The sequence below is a fragment of the Ursus maritimus genome, unplaced genomic scaffold, assembly GCF_017311325.1.
Source record: "Ursus maritimus isolate PB19 unplaced genomic scaffold, ASM1731132v1 scaffold_6, whole genome shotgun sequence".
NCBI lineage: Eukaryota > Metazoa > Chordata > Mammalia > Carnivora > Ursidae > Ursus > Ursus maritimus.
In genome coordinates, this window is record NW_024426774.1 from 69,511,416 (window position 1) to 69,529,275 (window position 17,860).

The following is a 17,860-nucleotide window of genomic DNA, read 5'->3' on the forward strand; positions in this document are numbered from 1 at the left end:
GTGGTCCAGTTGAAAGATTCTGGTTTGCACCAAGGTGATGGCAATGGGAATGGTGAGATACGGTCAAATTCTAGGTGTATTTTGAAGGTAGAGCCAACATGATTTGCTGATACATTGAATGTGAGACAGACAAAGGAATCAAGAAAGCACCAGTTTTTGGTGTAACCAACTGCAAATGTGGAGTTGCCATCAACTGAAATGGGTCAGACTGACAGGCGTTGGTTTAGGGGGACGGATCTAGAATTCCACTTTGAACATGTTAGGTTGAGATGTTTACGAAATCAACCAGAGATATCAAATAGCCAGTTTTATATTTAGGTCTGGAGTTCAAGGCAGAGGTTGGATATGGAGACATAAATGTGGGCACCACCAGCATGTTGATTGAATTTACGCCATGAGCTTGGATAAAATCACCTAGAGAGAATGAGAATATGAAGGAGAACAAAGAGGAATAAAGAAAGAAAAGAAAAGCATTCCAGACAGAGAAGAAGACATATGAGGACAAGAAGATGAGGACAAGAAGGTAAGGACAGAAATGAGTTTGGTTAAACTAGAACAAGGGTTGACAAAGTTTTCTGTAAAGAGCTGGGTAAATATTTTAGACTTTCTGGATCATACTGCCTCTTGTAACGACTCAGCTCTGCTGTCACAGCATGAGAACAGCCATAGACAATACCTAAGTGAATTGAGAGTGGCTGTGTTCAAATGAAAATTTATTTATGGACAGTGGAAGTTGAATTTAACATACTTTTCACATGTCACAAAGTATTAGTCATCTTTTGATTCTTTTCACTCACTTAAATATGTAAAAACCATCCTTAACTCACAGGTCATACAAAAAGAGGCAGCAGGCCAGGGCGCCTGGGTAGCGCAGTCGTTAAGGCGTCTGCCTTCGGCTCAGGGCGTGATCCCGGCGTTCCGGGATCGAGTCCCACATCGGGCTCCTCCGCTGGGAGCCTGCTTCTTCCTCTCCCGCTCCCCCTGCCTGTGTTCCCTCTCTCGCTGGCTGTCTCTATCTCTGTCAAATAAATAAATAAAATCTTTAAAAAAAAAAAAAAAAGAGGCAGCAGGCCAGATTTAGTCCACAAGCTATAGTTCGCTGACTTCTGAGCTAGAAGAATATAGCGCGCAATTAGGGAGCGGTGGAAAATAAAATTGCAGAAGTAGTCAGAGTTTATGTCGTGGATTAGAAATATTAGGTGTAAACTGACTGGTACATGGTATGCACTCAATAACTAGTAGATATCATTATCGATTTGATGTGTCATAGAAAGGGAACTAGCAGGCAACTTTAAGAGAGTGAGATTTATAGTCAAAACTGAGACCTACGATCACAAGATTTAGCAATAGCTAAACCAAGAGAAGAAAGAGGATAAATGAGGCCTTCACTGAAAAAAGATCGGGGGCAACTGGAGGGGCCCCAAAGGCACCAGCAAGACATCCTTGGTGATCATTACTAGAAATGCACACATGGATGACAAGATGTAATGATACTTTAATTTTGCAAAACATATGTGGAAACTCATTGTGGTTGCAGGCATGATTCATTTGCAGTCCATGAATTAAGATCTTAAATTGTTAATACAAAAGATGCTTCAGAGCAAATAAACCATATTTTTGTGATAGAGGAGCTTCTTTGATTATATGCAAGCTTATCAAACCAGAGATAAACATGGTGTAGCGACGTATGTGTTTAGAGTGCCCCCAATCTGCTTAGAGTCACCCGACAGAATGTAGGCTGAGGAGTAAAATGGACTACCAGTCCTCCCTTCTAAACCACATCCCTGCTAGCAGAGATTTTCTTTTTCTGCTGCTTACTAGTTGGTTGAACTTAACCCAAGCCCTTAACTTTATTGGGCCTCACCCTTCTCTTCTGTAAAAATGGAACTAATGATATATTTACTCATTTGAAAGCTGGAGAACAAATTTTCCACCTTTTGGGTTTTTTCAGTTAATTTGAATCACTATTACAATTTCGAAGCATTTTTTGTCTTTCTAGGATTATTATATTTTCAATTTCCAAGCTTTTTTGCCCCCACAGAACTTCAGCTCTCAGCTTACAGAAAAATAACCTGAACAGGGGGGCACCCGGGTGGCTCCATTGGTTAAGCATCTGACTCTTGGTTTTGGCTTTGGTTGTGATAGCGGGGCCCTGATGTCCCATTCGTGATGGCTGGGCCAGGAGACTGGGCCCCGAGTCCAGCTCCGCACTCAGAGGGGTTCTGCTTCCTCTCTCCCTCTGCCCCTCGCCCCCAAATAAATACATAAATCTTTAAAAAAAAAACCTGAACATATGGAAATGTATTAATATGATGGAACAGACATTTTTCTTCTTTGGTACACAAAACAAAACTTCACAGTCCACCAACAATATCTGATTGAGATTCTCGAGGACGTGCTTCAAGAACTGTTTGTTGAATACTTAAAAATAAAAATCAGTGTTCCATTTTTAAAGAACAGCTGGCTGTGACTCCTCTGCCGTTTATGCTTTATGGTCTCTTCTGATTCTTAGCTGTAATTAATTTACTGGAAAGATTTTACAGGACTGATTTAACAATGCGAACACGCAGTTGTACGATAAAAGTCTGTGCTGTTATTCTTCACGTCTCTATATTTTAAAAAACCATCACTATTTCTCAAAGAGGCTATCAGATACAGATCAAAATTGTATTACGTGGCACCAATAAAGCTCCCTTAACCACAATAAAAACATTCTCAAGGACCATGTTATGGCCTACAAATGAAGTTTCAGGAATATTTGACAAAATAAAAATTCCAGTCTAACAAGGGATTGTCCCTTAAAAATTGTTTAGAAAGGAACTAGAGTTGTGAAAAATTAACACATGGTGGTGGGACATTTCCTGGCTGTGGCTTCAGTTCTCGTATTTCTGTCTTGCTCTTCACAATGTTATTGTTGTGATGGGGGAAGGGTGCCTGTTGTTAATGATTTCTGCGCCTGTTGTTTTGCCCACATTCTCCAGAAAGCTCTTTCAAGACTGTTCTTTGGAATCAGGCTTTATGTGCGCACTCCAAGTGAAAATTGGGCATTTGCCAGCGAATTCAACGTCAGTGTCAACTGTCAGGGTCCAGGAACCCTTCTGTGAAAGGCAGTTTGGTATAGAAGAAAGAGCAGCAGACTAGAGTTGTGGGTCCTAATTCCGACCCTGCCCCTTATTAGGATTGTGTCCCTTGACCACATGAGCTTTCGTTTCATTATCTGTAAAATGAGAATAGGAATAATGGCCCTGCCTGTCTCTCAGAGTCGTTGTGAGGAACAAAATAAAATACTGCGCGTAAAAGTGCTTTTAGACAAGTGCTAAGTAAATGTCACGTCTTTTTTTAATTGTGGTAAAATCTACATATAAATTTCACCACTTTAACCATTTTAGGTGTCCAGTTCAGTGGCATTAAGTACATTCACATTGTTGTACAATCATCACCACCATCTGTTTCCAGAACTTTTTCACCCTCCTCAGCTGAAACACTACCCAGTAAACACACCCTATTCTCCCTCTCCCCAGCCTTCGGCGACCACCGCTCTAAATTTCCACCTCTACAAATCTGACTACTTTCAGTACCTCATATAAGTGGATCACACAATATTTGTCCTGTTTGTGACCGACTTATTTCACTTAGCATAACACTTTCAAGGTTCATCTATTTTGTAACATACATCAAAATTTCCTTTCTGTTTAAGACTGAATCATATTCCATTGTATATAGAAGCCACATCTCATTTGTCTGTTCATTACTGGACAGTGGGGTTGTTTACCCACTTTGGCTATTGTGAATAATGCTGCTATGAACATTAGTGTAGAAGTATCTGTTTGAGTCCCCACTTTCAATTCTTTTGGGGACACACCGTGTAGTGGAATTCCTGGATCATATGGTAATTCCATGTTTAATTTTTTGAGGAACTTCCCTACTGTTTTCTACAAAGCCTGCACCATTTTACATTTCTGCCCATAGGACACAAGGGTTCCAATTTCTCCCACATCCTCACCAACACTTCTTTTATATATATATATATATATATATATATATATATATATATATAAATGTATAATACATGTATATATTATATCATAATGGTTATAAAGTAGTATCTCACTATGGTTTTGATTTGCATTTCCCTAACAATTCATGATGTTGAGCATCTTTTCATAAGCTATTGGCCATTTGTTTATCTTCTTTGGAGAAATAATCTATTCAAGTCCTTTGCCCATTTTTTAATTGGGTTGTTTGGATCTGTTGTTGTTGAGTATAGGTGTTCTTTATATGGCCTGGATGTTAATCCCTTGTCAGATATGTGGTTTGCAAACATTTTCTCCCATTTCATGAATTGCCAAATATTTTTACTTTCATTTACGTACCAGATCCTATAAATAATATGCTCAATCCTTCACCATGGAACTTTAGGAACACTCTCCCAAGCAGAGTTTCTTGATATAGACATTGAAACCATAGCTTAAAGACCAGAGGAGAAATTTTTACTGGGGGGCACCTGGGTGGCTCAGTCAGTTGGGCATCTGCCTTCGGCTCAGGTCATGATCCCAGGGTTCTGGGATCGAGTTCTGCTTCAGGCTCTCTTTTCAGTCTGCTTCTCCCTCTGTGCTTGTCCTCTCTCTCTCTCTCTCTCTAAGTAAGTAAATAAAAATCTTAAAAAAAAAAAAGAAATTTTCATTGGCAAAATTTTTTCTTCTGATTTAAGTAATATGAAAAAAAAGACTTCAAACTTCCCCTACTCACAACGTATCTCAGTAAGGTATTTAATGTAGTAGCAAGTTGGAAAGTGCTTTTCTTTACCTGCTTATACAATAATTAGGTAGATTAACAGATTTGACAACAAAAGCTAAAGTTATATATGCCTGAGGGGAGAAACTAGAGACACTTTTTAAAAAATAACATTTCCTGTTTGTGCCTTGCCATTCACCATCCACAAAGGAAAAATGAACAAGCCATATCCTACCAGAGAGTAATCACCCTCTTCACAGGCAAACTGTTAAACTGCAGGTGGAAATAACATTAAAAAAAAATACTGAGTGTCTGCTGGTCTTTCACTCAATCATTTATTTTATGAACTTGATATTTGGCTCTGTGTTAGGCACCGGAGCACAGAAATGAATGGACACAGTTCCTGATTTCAGGGAGCTCTCACTTGGGGGTGGAGGAGTGGTGGTTGGGGAATGACCAAGTAAACAGATAATTACAATACAATATGGTGAGTACCGGCGAGCTCTGAGGAGTGTTTCCATGTGGATAATTCACAGCTGACTTCTGTGAGGAATATCTCAGAAGTATCAAGTCTATTGCTAACACGTAGGGACTTATGAAATCCAGTATGAATATAAAACCTTATGAAATGTTAATTACTGTTATTACATTCTTGACATTCTTTTAGTACTAATAGGTAGGGTGTATAAACCACAAAGCATTTTGTGTCTAAAAAATTTTTTAATTTGTTTTCATCACCAAAATAATGCATTCTTCTTATAGAGTGTGCAAGCAATACCGAACTCACCAGAGTTAACCATCGTTAACAGCTCACTGTGTTCTAGTTCATCTAAAATAGCATCCTAAATCCGAAGGTGCTAAAAAGTGGAGAGAACAAAAGGATTTTAGTAAGTACTTGAAGTCTCGGGTCTATATGAGCAGAAGGCAGAGGCACTAAGGCAGTCCCGAGCCAACTGTACAGGAGAATTCGTAAGAAATCTGGCTTGGCATGATTAAAAGAGGATTATATTCATTTTCATACCACTGTTTTATACTTCCAGGTGCTGTATATTACCCTAAGAATGTATGTTGCATTCCCCAAACCCCTGGCTCTTAGAAGATGCTTCCAAAGTTTGTGTTTCCAGAGTTGTACTTAGGACCTTCTGAATAGGTTAAGGACTACGATCATCACCATTCAGAAGCTTTATTCGGTATTACTCAAGTGAACCTTTGCCTGAAAGGAGATAAATCTCGTTTCTGAAACATTGGTCAATAAGTATATATTGGTCCCACGTGGACGGATATGAAGGAACATGTGACTTTTTTTTCATGCCTTGTCCCATATTTATTTTCTTTTCTAAAATCCAAAGGGTGTTATGGAATGAAAAATGTGGAGATGCAACCTGTCCAACTGTCAGGTCTCTTTGTTTTAGAAACACTAAGGAGAAAGCACAGTGTAACACAGCATTAGAGGAAAACTTGTGTACGGAGACCTAGGTTCTACTCTTAGCTCTACCACTAATTAGATGTGTAATTTTAGATAAATCACTTAACTTCTCTAGACCTCTGTTTCTCATCTCTAATTGCTCTATCTAGTTCATAGGTTATTGGGAAGATCAAAAGAAATCATAAATGTGGAAGCACTTCAAATAATGTAGCACGTGCATATTATAAGGTAGCGTTAATACACACGTTTCTCATTGGTCTGCAACGCCACTCTGAGACTCAGGCACAAGGAGCCCTTGCCCTGAGCCCTGTACTTCACAAACACAAACACAAACACACTCAACTCCATTAAACATCTATCAGCATGTTCCTAGTATGGCCTCAACACTGACAATAGCAACAATATTCTTTGGAGTGATTTAAAGATTATATACAGTGCTCTCCGGGTCTGACCTAAATGGGATCATCTTGATCAAATGCATATCAAATTTGACCTCACAGACATGCTGGTTAACAATGGAGACGCCATTTGAATGCTCTTAGAGAAGTAAGATTTAATTTAGACAAGATGGTGAGCTGCACTAGGATAGTTAAGTAAAATAATAGAGGATACTCAAATAAATAAGGAATTGTGGTCCATGGTGGAAAACATTTTTTATTTTGTGCTAACGACAGTTATTTGTATGGACTATTGCTTTCTATTAATGATGTTGGCAGAAACTTATATAAGACATAGATTTAAGCTTGCCTATTTCAATTTTTAAATAATTTAAAATACTTTTTAAATTTTTAGAGAAAATTATTTCTCTAAATAGAAAAATGCAAAATGTGAGGGATGCCGAGGTGGCTCAGTTGGTTAAGCAGCTGCCTTCGGCTCAGGTCATGATCCCACTCAATCCTGGGATCCAGTCCCACATCAGGCTTCCTGCTCAGCGGGGAGTCTGCTTCCCCCTCTGCCTGCCTCTCCCCCTGCTTGTCCTCTCTCTCTGTCTCTCTCTCTCTCTGACAAATAAATAAATAAAATCTTTAAAAAAATGCAAAATGTGACAAGTATAACAAAAATGATATTTTAATAAAATAACAGAAAATTGGAAGGAAATAAAAATGTTTGCATAATTATTAAGTTATTTGTATGCAACTACATATCTATATGTTATATATCTATATCTAGAGAGATAGACTATTTTCTATTATAAGTATATATAATATTTATATGTCATATATATATTCTATTATATTATAGGTAGAGGTATAGTCCCCTATGAAGACAGATTTGAACAAATTGAACCACATATTTTTCATTTTGTTTTTCTTCATATCTCAGCATGGAAAAAGTTGAAAGAAGATTTAACACTGTATGGATATAGATATTGCTTATAAGCTGGTGGAAAAAAGTACAGGTGATAGAATTTTTATGATAAAATTAAAATTTTATGGTGTTTTCTGTGATAATCATCATTAGAGCAACCCCATTAAAGTGTTTGAACATGATATGTAAAATTTGTGGTTCATTTCCAAATATAAGTATTGATTTAAAAATTTTATTGACAATTCTAGTTGCTACTGCCTCAGCAGAACTAAATTTCTCCAATTCTAAAAAGCAAATTTTTTTTAAAGATTGTATTTATTTATTTGACAGAGAGAAAGAGAGAGCACAAGCAGGGGGAGCAGCAGGCAGAGGGAGAGGTAGAAGCAGGCTCCCCACGGAGCCGGGAGCCTGATGTGGGGCTCAATCCCAGGACTCTGGTATCATGACCCAAGCCGAAAGCAAATGCTTAACCGCTTAACCGACTGAGCCAGCCAGGTGCCCCTCAAAGCAAATTTTTAAAACATCTAATATTAAGGAATTACTTTCTTCATATGAAAATAGTATCAAAGTTAATTTTTTAAGAGGTCCTTTCTTCTAGAAATGCATATTGATACATTCATGTATAAAATGGTAGAATATCTAGGATTTGCTTCAAAATAATCGGATATAGAGGGGCACCTGGGTGGCACAGCGGTTAAGCGTCTGCCTTTGGCTCAGGGCGTGATCCCGGCGTTATGGGATCGAGCCCCACATCAGGCTCCTCCGCTAGGAGCCTGCTTCTTCCTCTCCCACTCCCCCTGCTTGTGTTCCCTTTCTCGCTGGCTGTCTCTATCTCTGTCAAATAAATAAATAAAATCTTTATAGAAAAAAGGGGGGGGCTTTAAAAAAATAATTGGATAGAGAGAGTTGGGGAGTATGGATGAAGCAAGACTGACTAAGAGTGAATAATTATTGAGGCTGGATGACAGGTACAGTGGATTTCTTTAGACTTTATATCTACATTTGTGAATGTTTATTTGTAAATGTTTTTAAATTTCCACATAAAAGTTAAACAAAAAGCTAAAAGGTACGTTGATTTAGGAAAACTTTTGTTATTGGTGTCAACAGAACTCAAACTATGTGGATTATAACATTATAATTAGGGTTTTCCTGGAAAAAAGTACAAAATAAATACGTGGTAATTTATGACTTCGGTACATCTTATTACTCATCCAAACATCACAAGCCCGTCAACACAAAACCTAAGTGTATAAAAATAATTAAGCACAGTCATTTCTGCTGTTTAGCTGACTTTCAGTCATATAAAAACCATTGCCTTATATGTTAAATTTTTTTTTGTCATAATAAAGGTATATTTGTCAAGGAAGGTGGATAGAACACATTTATTTAATGGTTTTTTTACCTTGATTTAATACTTAATGATTTGTACCTATCGTATACAGCCCTCTACTTGCACTCTTGTCCTGGGTACTGCAAATGTTAAGGACAAGCATGCTCTCAGAATTTCCATTTTATTCTTTATTTTAACAACTAAGATGGTTTGGCAGGGAATACCTAGAAAATGCTTTCTTTTTCAACTTATAATTATTTCCCCCTATATATTTTAGGAAAGTATTGTGTATTTTTGCTCATATCATAAATGGGGCTCAGATATCTCTGAATGTTCCACCCATGGCAGTAACCACATGTGTTAATGGTTATGTTGACAGTCTGCCCTCTCCACAGACCAGTGACCAAACAGTCATCACCTTCTTGGCAAGAATAGATGAGATCGAGTTACAGTTGTTTCAGGGAAGACCTTAGGGATAGTTTGAGATAACTGGTCATCCATATGGAAAAGTTCTGGAGAGTTCTGTTCATAACCCTAGCCTCTTATTCAATACAAATGGCTTTAGGGTGATTTGTGCAGAACGAAAGTTTATGAACCCTATTTTTTATACGATAGAGACTTTTAGCTTCATATTTTCTTAGCTTCCAATTCCCAAATGACATAATGTAAAGGGGTGAGGGGTGGGGTAAGATAATTACCCAGACAACGATTAGTCTAGATGACCAACAAACAAATAGTTTGTTTTGTCTAAACTATTCATATATTCCTACTCAAAAGTCCTTTTTCTGCTTGAATTAGCTGTGTGACAGCTCCAGTCTTCACATACCATGTTGGACTCAAAAAAACTTATCTCCAGTGAAGTATGGTCATACCACAGCTCTCCGATTCTAAGACACTTTTGATTGTAGGATTGACCAAAAATGTAGTAACCACTTTTTTAGGAGATAAAAGAAAAAGACTGTAAAACTAATTCTTTAAACACCAAAATGGGGGGGGGTGAAGGTGGGAGAGTATGTCTTCAAATTGAGAAAACACTAAAATATTATTTTTTGAAGTGCACTTTAGAGTAAGAAAGTTATTATAACTCTTATGGGAGGCCTTGGGGAGTGATGGGAGTCAGAGAAAGGTGTACATGCGGGTCATTATGTAGGAACAGCACGGTGGCCCTCTGCTCTGGTCAGAAAGGCATGAGAGCATGAGGACTTGGCAGGAAGGACACCGAGAGTAGGGAGAAGGCGCTTGAAAGCAGTCATGGGTCATGCACGAATGGTGCGTAAAGACACATTCCATTACATTAGGAAACTTGCCTGTGGCTGGCTCTGCCTCCAAATGATCCTAAATAACCAGAAACCAACAAGAAGTTATCAAGGTGAGGCCTCAGTTCTGTAACTTATCCCCTTAGGTTCTTGTCAAAACCTAACCACCAGGCAAAGCACTTTCGGCTAGCCTGCTTGAGAAACAGGGCTGAGTGTTCTACCTCCCGGGACATTAAAAATTACATTTAATCTCATTTTAGTGGAATGTTAAAATATTTTTAATTCTGTATGCTAAGAAATGCAAAATGTTTTGAGACTAAATACCAGAGGGTATAGTCATTAGGTGTTACTGTGTTTCCCCAATAATTGGCTCCTTTCCTATAATGGATGAATCTCTGTTTCAAAATGGAAAAATAAACAGTAAACAAATTCCTTACATAAAGGTCATATGAGCTCTTTGTAACCAGAATGAGGTATTTCAGTAAGTTTACTGAGTACCTGGTATTTTGTTCAGGTGGCTTGCTTCACTCTATAAATGCCAACAACTAGTGCTTAGAAGTCTAACTATTATAATGGTCACTTTCAGGTAATAATTGCATCCTTATTCTGTGGGGGAAAAAACAACATAGAAGTTGTGAACACTATGTGGCTAAATAGAAAAAATAAATATCTTTTAACAATTTGGGAATTGGAACAGTGTTTGAAGACAGAGAATAGAAAAGGGAAGGAGGTATTCCAGATTTTCTTGAAAATTTTGATTCTGCCTTCACCACTTTCAAAGTCTAAATGGGTACAAACTGCTACAAAACATCTCTGTGCCTCCATATTCCTCATTCCCAACTCCTGTCTAAGTAGAGAGAACACTTTGGTTTTTATGTGTCCTTCAATTTTTTAAGTCCTGGGCAAGAAGATATCAGATGGCAACTGTAGGTATTGCCTCTTTCGTTCATTAAACTCCTACTATGTGCCAGCCATTGTGCTGGACATCATGGAACCCAAGATGACTAAGATAAAGTCCCTACTCTTCAGAAGCTTTAATGTGGTGTGGAGAGAGTCATCAGGGGTTGGGACCAGACAGGTAAACAAATCATTAAGCTACTGGGTATTGATTACAGGTAGGGAGTAGCAAACAGTATTACCAAAATCAGCCTGTGGTGTGTGTCTTGGGGGCGGGAGGTGGGGCAGTGGTGGTGCACTGGAAGACGTTCCTGGGAAGAAAAGACACAGTTTAAAGTCTTAACCAATGAGTAGAAATTAGCCAGATGAAATGCAGCAAAGGAATGCGGAAGAGTCTTCTTGGCAGAAGGGACAGAAATAAAATTGGCAGAGATCAGTGAGTCATTAGATGGGGGCTGGTTCAAAAAGAGAGGAATCTTATAGATGGGCAGGTGGTGGCTGCAAAGGCACAGGCAGAACAGTAAAAGCCGGGTTTTAATTCGATTTTTCTTCTGTCAGCTCTGCTCTGGGGAACACCCCTTTTGTCCTGACCCAGGTCATGGCTTCTAACCAGGCACCAGTGAAGAATAGGCCAGTAACCAATCTCACCCTCTGGGGTTGGCACTTTGGCAAGTTACCACCTTTCTAGCTTCCTCCTTGCTCTCCATCTCTGACATTCATTCCTGATAAGCCTCTTTATTCAGTGCATTTTGCTGCTTGTTGGCTGGTGTTCCAGATGTCTAATAGCCAGTTACATTAAACTTACCTTTATACTTACTGATCTTTCTTAGCTAGAAAGAATACACTTACTCAAAATAAGATCTTAGGTTTTTTTTTTTTCTTTTAATGGTTTTCAAAGAAATAGCCAAGAGCCAAGGGCTAAGGGCCAAGAAAGCCAATAATAAGGATAATAGCTACAAAAATGGACTTTCGTTGGTTGTCTCCTTCGTGTCTCAGTTCTGCCCTCTCTCCCCCACAGTCTCTTGATTGTCATTGAGGAATCCACCTCTCCCCACGCAGCCCATGTACTTCCGGGGATGCTGACCCACTGCCTGGTTAGTTTAAACCGACCATCACACTCCATCATCCCATGCACAAATTTCGGTGCCAGGGCAGGCATGTGATTTAAGCAAGTGAATATCAGGATACTTGCTAGGCCGCGGGGACCAGGTCATTCTCTTTAGATGTGAATGCGGGAACATGTACTTTTCGGAGCTGTAGGTGGCCATCTTGTGATCATGAGAGTCGCTGGTTTTACGATAAAGCTAGTGATGCAGAGGGCAGAGTGGAAAGATGGAAAGAAACTGAGCCCTTAGTGACTAAAGGCTTAAACAATCCTTAGTGAAATAAACTAATCCAAAAAGCCTACCCTACCTCTGGACTTTTCAGTTTCATGAACATTCCCTTGTTTAAACCAGTTTGAGTTGTGTCTTTTTGGTGCTTGCAACATGAAATACTCTATGCCATAGTTACTATTTGTTGAGCACCTACTATGTGCCAGGCATTGCAGTGTGCATTCTACAGGCGAATTTTTACAACAATATTTTTTCTTTTTCTTTTTTTTTTTACAGTTGTGGTAAGATACACATAACATAAAATTGCCCATTTTAACCTTTTATAAGTGTAGAATTCAGTGACAATATGTGTAACCATTACCACTATCTACTTTCAATTATAATGACATTTTGAGGTGGGTATTAACATCCTCATTGTACCAAAAAGGAAATTGATCCTCAGAGAGGAACGTTACCCAAATCAGACCATAGCTAGTTGTAGAGTCGGGATGTAAACTGAAGGCTGTGTGACTGCAAAGCCTAGGTTTTTTCTACTTCATTATAGTGCCAGATTAAATTATCAAGCAAGGAAACAGGAAGTCTTGGTTAAATTATCAGCCTAGGGTCCAGATTAGATCTTGGGAGGTGCAGATTCAACAAACAGGATACACGGTAAGGTGATCAGAATCCGAATCATCAAAGGTTGGACACTAGACGTAGAAGTCAAGGGAATAGGGAAAGACATTTGGGTTCAAGAAGTAAGGTTTGAAAGGGGTCTCAACAGTGGACGCTTCAAGAATATCTGGTTGTATTTGCTCACCCAACCCTGGTTTGTAGGTGAAAAATTCTTGCCCTGCCCACTTATTTCCCAAAGGATTTTGACCTGAAGACTAAAACAAACTGTATTCTAAAAGAAAAAATACCCTCAATTCTATGTTAAACATTCATTAAAATAAGTCACATAATAAAGTTGACCTATATGAAAAGGGAGACACATCCTGTCGTGGGGCCTGTTCCTTTAAATGAGGTCTGTAATGACTGGAAAGCTCTATTACCTTCTTGTTAGGACAAGATGGATTCCAAGTAGTGTTTCCTTAAAAAAAAAAAAAAAAATTTTTTTAAAAATTACAAGCTTCTATGCTAAAAGCTATCCACCTTTGATGAGTATCTCTTAATTGTTTACTTTTTAACTAAGGGTTTTTAACTAGGGTCATTAGAACTCCAGGGTGTTTCATCTGTTGATCTGTTTGTTTTCAAAAGTCTGACTCCTTTCATTTGTGATCCTAGGTAAGTAGTAGCTTGGAGGGTTGTACTTATACAAAAAGATCAGTTCCTTAATTTTCAATTTCCGTAAGTGTAAATTTTTGCAGTGTCATAGGCTCTCTTGAAGTGGGGGAGGGGAAGTTATGAGAATGGATTGGGTAAGACTCCCCACTGGTTCACACCCCAAAACCTGAGCCTCCACACCAAGGCCCCTTCTCCAGTTGTGTAGTGAACAAAAATACACCATTTTCTCAACAATTATTTAAGAGCTGACCTTAATGACTCACTGCATACTGAATAGAAATATGACGGGGCAGGAGCTTCATAAAGCCAAAGTTACTTGACATGGTTGACACATGTATGAGGCTTATCACCCTTCTCCCTCTAAAGCAGCATTGAGGGAGTGACCATCCATCATATGTGTGGGCAGTCTGTTTGGCGATACAGTATTTTGGAAAATAAAACAAAAAACTTATTTTTTTTCTTTAAAAGTTTGTGTGGATTTTAATAGACTTTCTTTAGACCAGTTTTAGGTTCACAGGAAAATTGAGCAGAAAGTAGGATATTTCCCATATACCCCCTGCCATACACAGGTATAACCTCCCCCACCAGAGAGGTGGTACATTTGTTAAAATTGATGAACCTATAATGACATGTTCTAATCACCCAAAGTGCATAGTTTACTGTGCATTAGGATTCACTCTTGGTGTTGTACATTCTATGGGTTTAGACAAATTGAAAATGACATGAATCCACCATTACAGTACACACAGAGTAGTTCAAAAAATCCTCTGTGCTCTGCCTATCACACCCTCTTCCTCCCTAACCCCTGGCAACCATTGATCAGTACTGTCTCCATAGTTTTGCCATTTCCTGAATGCCATATAGTTGGACTCATACAGTACGTAGCCTTTCCAGATTGTCTTCTTTCACTTAGTAATATGCATTTAAGACTCCTTGATGTCTTTTCATGGCTTGATAGCTCATTTCTCTTTAGTGCTGAATAATATTCCACTGTCTTGATGTATCCCAGTGCGTTTACCCACCGGAGAAAGCACTGCAGAGTAGTGAGCCGTAGAGGGGACACTGCTCCCTTCTCTGGGACCCCAGGGTCCCAGAAAGCGCTGGCTTTGAAGTCAGCCATGGTAGCAAACCCGCTCACGCATGCATGACCTTGAGCGGCTTATTTCACCCCTCCCGCCTACTGAAAGACATTTGGTTGCTTCCAAGTTTTGGCAATTATGAATAAGCTGCTATAAACATCTGTGTGCAGGTTTTTGTGTAGACGTAAGTTTTTAACTCCTTGGGTAAATACCAACAATCGTGATTACTACATCTTATGGTAAGAGTATGTTTCAGGTTTTTTTTGTTCTGTTTCTCTTAAGATTTTATTTATTTATTTCTCAGAGAGAGAGAGAGCACACACACAAGCAGGGGGAGCGGCAGGCAGAGAAGCAGGCTCCTTGCTGAGCAAGGGGTGCAATGCGGGACTCTATCCCAGGACCCTGGGATCATGACATGAGCAGAAGGCAGACACTTAACCGACTGAGCCACTCAGGCGTCCCAAGAGTATGTTTCATTTTGTAAGAAACCACCGAAGTCGCTGCACCATGTTGCACTCCCACCTGCAATATACAAGTTTCTGTTGCTCCTCACCTCCCCAGCATTTGCTGTGGTCAGCTTCCTGGATTTTGGCTGTTCTAATAGGTGTGGAGTGAGTCTCCTTATCTTTTCAATTTTTACCCTTGTCCTCTCCACCCCCAGCACTCCTTGCAATAGCCTGTCTTTTCAAATGGACCCATGGAATCCGAGGGCTGTGTAGTAGGCGGCACAAACAAAGCAACATTCGATAAATGACTGAGTGAAAGGCTGAGAAAGGACTGGCTCGAGTCATGGGAGCCCTGAGGAAAGGAGTCATCTGGCACCCTTTCAAACCAATATTCTTTAAATAGCTGAGGGCAGAGAAAAATTCATTTTCTATTAATATAAAATATATAGCTCTTTATGGTTAAAATAAAGAATTTATTACATGCTTTGAATATAACAATATTTCCACTTATTTGGAATTGTCTTTCATTTCACATTTTTCATTCATTTATAACTTGAACAGCAATAGTTACTCACCAAGCACAGAGGTAAATTATAACTACAAAATCTTGCTCAAAATATATTTACATGGTCTTGTGTTCTTTTCCAGTTTATATGTCACAAAAACAGTTCTAACTTTTCTGAAGTTCTTGTTCTTTTTTCATTTTTCTTTTGGGAATTTCTGAGCTAGGCAACATCTTGTAAGACACATTCATGGCTTTAAGATGTAGAAAATAACCATCTGTCCCCCCCAAACAGTGTAAAAATTGGGGGTAGAATTCCAAATTCAAATGCTACCCTGCCTCTTCTACTGATCAACTTACGTGAGGGAACAATGCATGCCTGTGTCTATGCCCCAGTGAGAACCCCAGTGCCATTTAATGAGTAAGCAGACAAATGCCCAAACTTAAAGCTTGGATCAAGGCTGGCAGAGGTCAGGAGGTCGAAGTGAGGCCTCTTGCTTTTCCAACGCCAAATCTAAATCCTGTGACCCCCTCAAGTATGCCAGAAGAAAGAAGAGTAGGAGTGAGGATAAGAACAAGACTTACAGAGAGAGGTATGAATAGCTGAGCACAAGTCCACCGACCTGACCAGCTGCCAGGATGATGTTGGCCTTCCAGACCTACGGAGTTGAGAACAGGAAGGGGAGAGGGGACAACGAGGCCTCCTGACCGGAGATAGCCCATTCCTACCACCCTACCCTCACTCCCCTGGAGACAATAGGTGCAAAGCAGCCTGCTGCTCCTCAGGGTAGGAAATAAAAAAGCAGGCGGTAGGGCTCGTAAGAAAGGAAAGTATCTTTCAATATTATGATCCTTCCCTCTAGTGAAGTGTCCCCCAGAATCCCTGACCAGACGAATCACTTCTTCCATGCGGAGGCTCTAAGAAGGAGGTAAATAGAAGCAAAAGTTGGAGTGGAAGTTTCCTCATTTCTGAGCTCTGGCAGAAAAGCTGAACAACCCCCCACGTAGCCCATTGTTTATTTTCTCTTTAACAACTGGCTTAATAAGCAAACGTTTGTTCAGCCAAGGTTGTCCAACTAAGAGAGATCAGCAGCTCCCTTGGTCATTACCAGCTCCTCGCTATAGCCTCCTGGGACCACTGAGATACACAGTTAAGCTGGTCCCCCTTAGAGTTTCCGTAACGGGTCACAACAGATCATTAATCAATTTAAATTCAAGGCCGCACTGTACCCTCCGCCAAATATTCACTCCCCAGTGCATTTCCCATCTGAAATCATACCTAGTCATACTGTCCAAAACTGGTCAACAGAGAAGATTACTTTCAAAAGTCCAAATAAAACAACAAAGAATGACTGAAAATGGAAAGATGACAATAATAACAACAGAGAAATTCAATCCAAAATGAATTCCTCTTTCTTTCGTAAATTGAACTCCAAAGACTTTAAAAGTCCAATTACTCTTCTCCCTGGTTTCCTGAGCCTTTCAGCCCCTGTCAGAAGATTCTCCTTCCAGGGCCTTGGGGTTTGGGTTCCGCTGGCAGCCACTGCACCCTGAGCCTCCTTCCTGAAGGTGTAGCACCTTCGGCACCTTCAAAATGTAGTAACTCACCCAAATCTCTCAAGTCCCACAAATGTAGAAGCAAATGTGACTTTTGCAGGGACAGCATTTTGCAAGCAAGATGATGTTCCTAGGACCCTGTGAAGACAGCCCCTCGTTGCTGTTGCCTATCAGAGACGGCCGCAGACTGAGTGCTACCTGGGGGAGAGAATGATACACGGGAAACAAAAGATGAAGAGAGAACAGCTTTTTGGTTTCCGCCTTGCAGGGGTGCCCATTAGAACATGTCAATTTTCCAACTGCTACATGTGAATTTAAATTCAGTTGCAATAAACTTCCAAACTCTGGCATAGAACACAGTTGCTTTTAATAAGGACATAGTTGACTTCCTATACAACATCTTCCTCCTTCTCCTCAAAAAACTGAATTTTTTTCTATGGACTCCCATTTTCTCCATCCGTCTGACCACATCTGAAGCTATCGGGGAAAGTCTGATTGGTCTAAGAGTAATCCTCATCCTTGCCAGAGATTCATTCAAGAAGGGACATAGAACGCAATTAGGTACAAAGAGATATGAGGAGGTTTTCAGCGCCAGCATCTCTGAAGTCTAGATCATACCCAAATCTTCTTCTTTCTCTTCCAATGTTTTGAACACTTCTATTTCCATTTCCCTTTTGAAATCTGGTGTTCCTAGCCTGAAAGACCAATGTCAAATGGAGCCTGGT